The 7,344-nt window shown below is 49.4% G+C and overlaps 1 pseudogene; it reads right to left on the bottom strand.

Annotated features, from left to right (window-relative positions):
- Nucleotides 1-5,760: 5,760 nt before the first annotated feature.
- On the bottom strand, nt 5,761-5,924 carry LOC111815194 (annotated as a pseudogene).
- Nucleotides 5,925-7,344: the final 1,420 nt, after the last annotated feature.

The following is a 7,344-nucleotide window of genomic DNA, read 5'->3' as shown; positions in this document are numbered from 1 at the left end:
TAGAGAAATCCTCCCACAGGCCTGCTCCCATGTGCTGCTCTAGAGAAATCCTCCCACAGGCCTGCTCCCATGTGCTGCTCTAGAGAAATCCTCCCTCCCGCCCACCCCTGCTCCAGCCCCTGCGGATGCGGAGCCGGAGCGCGCCTGCGCGTACGCTTCTAGGCGTGCCACTCATGCTACTACTCTTGGTCACTTTTTTAACACTTCAATGAACCACTTCTTAGTCATTAATCTATTTTTTTTTTCAATCACAGCCTCATCATGCATCATAGTAACAAAAAAGCCACCTTTACGCATACTGTATAAACAATAATATGCAAATGACACAGGCAAGGGAAACTGCGGGGTGTGACAGGAAAATCTGTGAAGAATTTATTTTAATAGAACACAAGCAGATATTAATAAAACTGTAAAAGTGTGCTTTTTACTTCTATGCAAAATAAAACATTTCATAACAAAATATCAGACGATAGCAATAGTTAATACAGTGTGGACCATAATCTTGAAAGGGACAAAATGTTACTCAGAGTAGCAGTTAGAGCAAAAAATGACTTTTTTTTGCAGTACTGGGGATTGAACTCAGGGTCTTGTGCTTGCCAGGCAGGTGCTTATTCTACTGAGCTATCTCCCTGGCCCAAAAATGACTCTCTTACTAGCACAAAGTTTTGTTATCAATGAACAAAGACAAAGTAGTACGGATGAAGCCAATTACTATATATATTTTTTATTTATTTATTTATTTTTTTTGCGAAACCGGGGATTGAACTCAGGCCCTTGTGCTTGCCAGGCAAGCGCTTATTCTACTGAGCCATCTCCCCGGCCCCTACCATATATATTAAAATATTTTTGAAACAGTGGAATAGACCATTTGGCAAGTTATTTGATTTGTCTTTCTTAAAAAATATTTTATTTATTTATGTATTTGGTACAGGGTCTCACTACTCAGCTCAGACTTGAGGCAATCCTCCTGTCTCAGCCTCCTCAGCACTGGAATTACAGTGATGCACCATCATGCCCAGTCTTGGTGGTTGGCACCATGTGCCCATGGTTTTAGGGCTGGTGCGGTATGCAGTACTGGGGCTCGAACCCCGTTTCTCACCCTTGCCAGGGGGGCGCTGAGACTGCAGAGCAATTTCCTGGGGCCTCCTGTCTTGTATTTTGCTGGCTGGCTGGCTGTGTACTCTTCCTCCTCTTCCTCTTCCTCCTCCTCCTCCTCCTCTTCTATTTCTCTTTCTCTTCATAATATCTATCTATCTATCTATCTATCTATTTCTCATAGAAGAGAAACCATGCAATATTTAGTCTTGCAGTCTTGTGGGTCTGGCTTATGTCACTAAAGTGTTTGCATTTTTAGTAAATATTACAGTAAAAGACGTGTTGCTATTCATCCCCCGAAGCGGACCTCGCTGCAGGCACGCCTGGGCCCTGTCATGGCCACTTCCCACAGCAGGCCTGAGAGCCACTTTCGAGTCTGCACTTGTACTGCTGTGGCTGCCTCGACTCCCTGAATGCAGAATGTTTACCTTGGTGGTCATTTCGGCTTCAGAGAAGAGCCGGAGGCCCCAGCGTGCCAGATCCAGCGAAGAAAGCGCACGGTGGCCCTGAGCCTGCCTTGCTCCCGGATGGCCCCGCCGGCAGCAGTCACTGGAGGATCGAGCGCGCCTGTGAAGACCCGGGAGGGGCTTCCAGGCAGGCTCCGGTGGTGAGCATTTCCAGGGGGATCCGCGCCAGTGTGCCTTCTACTGCAGTAAGTTAAGAGAAATGAAACCCAGGCCGGGGAGATGGCTCAGTGGAATAAGCGCTTGCCTGGCAAACACAAGGGCCTGAGTTCAATCCCCGGTTCCGCAAAAAAAAAAAAAAAAAAAAAAAAGAAAGAAAAAATGCAGCGGCCGCCTTCTGTTGGCTGAGTCCTTACCGCGCAGGTGGCCTTCTGTTTTACACGGGTTGTTTTATTTCAAACCCACAATGACTCAAGGAGGCAGCGCGGGGTGCACCCGGGGTAATGCATTCCTACCCGGGGAAACTGAGGATTGCAGTTATGTGCTGACGTCACGGAGCTCCGGAGCTTCAGCGCTGGGGAAGACCGAGCGGCTCGAGCCGGCCTTTATCCGTCCAGCTCTTCCGTTGGGCCTTTCGCTGTGGGGGATGGAACTCAGACTCTCACCCTGAGCAACACCCCAGCCCATGTTGTTACTATTTTAAATTTAATTTGGAAGTAGAATGGGGTGAGAATCGTCCGCTGAATTGTCCAAAGCAACTCCACTCTGCGGCGGGCCCCCAGGGGGTCCCCAGGCTGTGCAGGGGTGGCAGGGGGCAAGGTGCCCCGGCCCGCCAGAGTTTCCAGGTAAGGGCAGCCAGGGATCCTGGCTCACTATCTCAGTGTCCCCTAAGGCCCGCAGCCCCGTCAGGCGGGCGCTGGTTCTCCCAGCATTGCATCCTGCACGTCCCCAGCGCCCTGAAAGGAAGCCCTAATCAGCTCTGGGGCTTGCCCAGGTGGGCGTGTCCAAGTCTGGCTCTCTGAGGGCCCCTAAGTTGCCCAGGCTGGCTTCACACTCGTGATCCTCCTGCCTCAGCCTCTGCAGGAGCTGGATTTACTGCAGGCGTGTGGCACTAGGGCTGCCTCCAGGTTTGCTAACTCCCACCTCCGGAGCTCCTCTTCCTCCGTCTCTCTGAGTGTCTCTCCCTCTCTGTCTCTGTCTCCCACATATCCCCTGTATAATTCAGCCACATCAGCGACCTGCCTTCCCCTCGTGATCTGTGTCTGTGCCTGTCTTGTGCCCCTCTGTCTAGACAATACGTCCTCCGCGCGCCACCCTGCGACCCTGGACTCAGGCGCCTTCTCGGGAAGCCTTCTTTCCTTCCCACCGCACCCCAGCATTTGTACCTCGTCTGCAATATCAGCTGTACTTTTTTCTTTTTGACTGGCTAAGCCCACCCTGAGGGTGGGGCTGGTGTGGCATAAGGTGCCAGAGATCGAACTGCGGCCCCCTGCGCCTGCCTAAGCAAGCACTTTAGACCACTGAGCTGTCTTGCCGGCCCCTCAGCATAAATTTTATTTCTTCCATTCTCCAGACAAAAATGCAAAACTGCCTGGAGTGACAGCTGAGTAGATCAGCATCACGACATGACAGAACCGGGGATTGAACTCAGGTCCTTGTACTTACCAGGCAAGCGCTTATTCCACTGAGCCATCTCCCCGGCCCCATTATAACACATCTGATTCTCCCCTGGTCTGTCATTAGTCGGCTCTGCCTGTTGACTTCTAATGTTTACCTCAGGCAGTGGGGCACAGAATTAATTCTTACTATATCTGTAATAGCAGGTAGTTCTTCGTGTGACAAAGAGAATATTTATTTACTGTACTCTGCAGTTTTCCCTGAGAGTGAGGCCACAGAAACAGGCAGTCTTTCCAGAGTCACTAACTCAGGGACACGGTGGGGATGTCACTATGGGTGTTCAGAAAACGTCCCCGTCATGGTGACAAGACAATGTTTCAGGCTGGTGGGAATTAACAAAGCTGTAGGAAGCTGAGTGTGGTGGCACACACCTGTAATCCCCGCACTCTGGAGGCTGAGGCAGGAGGATCATTGTGAGTTGGAGACCAGCCTGGGCTACACAGTGAGCTCAAGTCCAGACTGAACTGCACAGCAGGACTCTTGTTTCAAAAAGACAGACAGACAGACAGACAGACAGACAGACAGAGAGAAACAGACAGACAGAGACAGAGAGACACAGAGAGAAAAGAAAGCTATAGGGCTGATTGATCCCTGGCAAGCGCAAGGGCCTGAGTTCAATCCCCAGTTCCGGAAAAAAAAAAAAAAAAAAGAAGTTATAGGGCTGAGAATAGCTCAGTAGATTACTGGCCCAATAGTGTACTGAGTAGATTATTATAACCACTGTATGAATTGCATTCCCAATATTTCAACAAAAACAAACAAAAGAAACCCCCTATAGATGAATCAGGGACATTGTCTCTGAAGAGGATGCAGCGGTGGTTTAGCACAATGATCTTTCAGTTCACTCGAAAACTCTGCTCTGGCCAGGCATGCTAATTCCGGAGGCTGAGGCAGGAGGATTGCTGTGGGTTTGAGGTCAGCCTGACCACATAGCAAGACCCTGTCTAAAGAAAACAAACCCAGCAACACCAAAACCAAGCCAAAACAAACTTTAAAAAAACCTCCCTTCAAGCAACAGACATTTTGAGCTTGTGCTCCGTGGATGCGTGGGTTTATTTGTGCCTCTTATAGCTGCTCGCGTAACATTCAGCATGTTACAAACCACTCAGGAGATGAACACTGGCAACACTGATGCAAGGAACCAACACAAATAGAAGTTTCTTATTTTCCTGCCCTGCCTGCCCTGCCCCAGCAGATCGCCTTGTGTACTTGTTGGAATATATTCCCAATATTCTTGTCTACTCTGTTTCTTACTGGACAAGTCCTTTAACTTCATGGAACTTACGCTGGTTCATCAGTAAACTGGGAAACATGACTATACTTCTACCTAGAGTTACAGTGACTAGTCGTGCGACCCTGTTTTTCAGTATGGGGGGGCTGACCCCAGAGCTTTGGCCTGAGCTACATCCCAAGTCTTTTCAATTCTTTCTTGAAACAGTGTCTAACAGGCTCAACTGACCAGGCTAGGCTCAAACTCGTGACCCTTCTGCCCCAGTCTTCTAGAGTGCTGGGAGGCCGGGCATGTGCCACCTGGCCTGGCCCGTGCAGTGAGGACTCACTGTGGACAGCCTCCTGGGAGGGGCACTGGCGAGACACCAGGTGCACAGGCTTAGTGACCACTGCCCGCACAGTGGTCAGTGCACATTTTCTGTAATGATTCTTAGCTTGGACAGAATCTTTTCAAAGCACAGAACACCAGACGTCTGCAGCGCATGCCCAGGGCTGCCCCGGGGCCGGGGCCCGATCTCCCTGCAGGTGCACCAGGAGGTCAGAGCGCAAGGAGCTTGGCACAGCCGGGAGCGCACACTCTGGAGCTGGTCACTCGGCCTGCAAATCCGAGCTCCAGCGGTGTGGAGTTCCGTGTGTGGCTCTGGGGACGTTTCTCAAGTCCCCTGCCTTAGCTCCTCCGCCTGTCAGCAGGCATATTAAATGAATTTGAGAAAGATATTTCCACTCTGTGTCTGGCTAAACCTGAGGGCGTTGAACCCACAGATGCAGAGGGCTAATTGCATTACAACAAATGAAAGGCCTGTAATCGCAGCACTGGGGAGGCTGAGGCCGGAGGATCATCGCAAGCTCGAGGCCAGCCTGAGCTACAAAGTGAGCTTGAGGTCATTCTGGGTGGCATCGTGAGACCCTGTCTCAAAAAGACAAAAAACAAAACAAAAACAAATAAAAGAAGCATACTCCTTGGATACACTAGCCAGCAAAATAATCTTGTTTCCTTGCCTTTTTTTTTTAAATATAGCTAGTACAGGGTCCATGGGGTACAGGGTCTACAAGGTCTCACTACGTAGATCCGACTCATAGATTGGACTCAGATCGGATTCGTAGTGATTCTCCAGTTTTCAGCCTCCTAAGTGCTTGGAATTCCAAGCACGTGCCTCTACGCCCAGTCGCCCAGTCGCAATGGCTGTCTCAGCGCGCCCAGGGGGCAGGGCCAGCTCTGCACGCTGGGGGCCGAACCCGGCCGCTGAACTCTGCCTAAGCAGGCACGCTAGTCCGCTGAGCTATCAGGCCAGCCCTTGTTTCCTTGCTTAGACTCCATTCTCACTAAGCAAACTATTTCCTCCAAGTGTGCGTGTGTGTGTGCGTGCACACACAAGTGTGTGCACATGCTTAGTACATTTCTAACAGAATGAACTGACTGTCACATACAACCAGGCTCTACAGAAATGTGAACTTTTCATTTTTAAACTGATAAGAACGGCTACTAACTTGATCTTAGCCAAAAGGCCAAGAAGCGATGAATTTGTCATTTTTAATCAGTGCCTGACTATTTGGTTTCCTTTGCAGTGTTCTAGTGATGTGAGTTAAGGTGAACGTACACCAGTGGCCTTCTAGCGGCACCAATGGACTTCAATTTCTATACACTGAAGCTGAGAATTCTGGCCTCACCTACCACAGCCGGCAATCTTTCTGCCTTCTACATCTTTAAAACTTCTAAAGTTCCTTCAGCAACAAATGTGCTGGCAGAGGAGCTATGCCATATATAACCTCATTCCTATATAATTTTATTATTGTTGTTATCATTACCAGTGTTGGGGTTCAAACTTGTACGTGTCAGGCAAGCATTTTACCAGGTTGGGGCTACACTCCCAACCGCTACAGAACTGTAAACAGGCAAATCCAAGTGCCTCACACATATATTCCTGTTCTTGGACATGTTTGCTTTTCTGTGTGCAGATTACACTTGTGTAAATCTTCTTTAAAAGGTTTGGGGCCAGTGAGATAGCTCAGTAGAATAAGTGCTTGCCTGGCAAGTGCGAAGGCCTGAGTTCAATCCCCAGTTCTGGAAAAAAAAAAAAAAAATCCTAAAAGGTTGGTATGGTTTAGCTGTGAAGGGTCCCCCAAAGACTCATGTATTGAAGAACTGGTCCACTGGTGGGTCAGTGAGGAAGAGCACTGGGCAGTAGATTAGGCTTCAGTCCTTAGATTGGGCTTGGAAATCTGCAGAAGGCCATGTCTGGCATGTGCACACAGTGTGCCCTTTTATACCAAGGGCTCTGTACCCGCCCAAGGGCTTTGGTAGCCTGCTGGGTGACTGGAGCCAGACGCCAAGAGACAGCTATATTTATGTAACAAACTTACACAGTAATTCCTACAGAAGCAAAATGAAAAGGACACCTCTCTCAGGAACAGAAACCCACCTTTGAAACCCATGTCTCTCACTGGATTAAGATTAAGAAAGGGGGCTGGCCAAATAGCTCAATGGATTAAAGCACCTGGCAAGCAGGTGCAGCAGCCAAGGTTCAATCCCTGGTATATCATGCTGGCCCCACCCCCGGGGTGCGCTGAGACCGTGAATGAGACTGGGCGTGGTGGCGCGCGCCTGTAATCCCAGCAATTGGGAGGCTGTAAATAGGAGACTCACTATGAGTCCGATCTAGTAGTGAGACCCTGAGCACCCTGTAGACCCTTCCCTAAAACACAGAAAGAAAAAAAAAAAAGATTAAGAAAGGGATTCTTGGGGGTTGGGGAGATAGCTCAGAGATATAAGCACTGCCTGGCAAGGGCAAGGCCCCCAGTTCAATTCCTGGTACCAAATAATAATAATTAATCATAAGAAGAAGAAGAAAATTGAAGAAGAAGGAGGAGGAAGAGGAGAGGGAGGAGGAGAGGGAGGAGGAGAGGAAGGAGAACAAGAGGAAGAAGAGGAAGAGGAAGA

The sequence above is a fragment of the Octodon degus genome, unplaced genomic scaffold, assembly GCF_000260255.1.
Source record: "Octodon degus isolate 3935 unplaced genomic scaffold, OctDeg1.0 scaffold00001, whole genome shotgun sequence".
Taxonomy (NCBI): domain Eukaryota; kingdom Metazoa; phylum Chordata; class Mammalia; order Rodentia; family Octodontidae; genus Octodon; species Octodon degus.
This window is presented reverse-complemented; position numbering and strand designations above follow the sequence as displayed.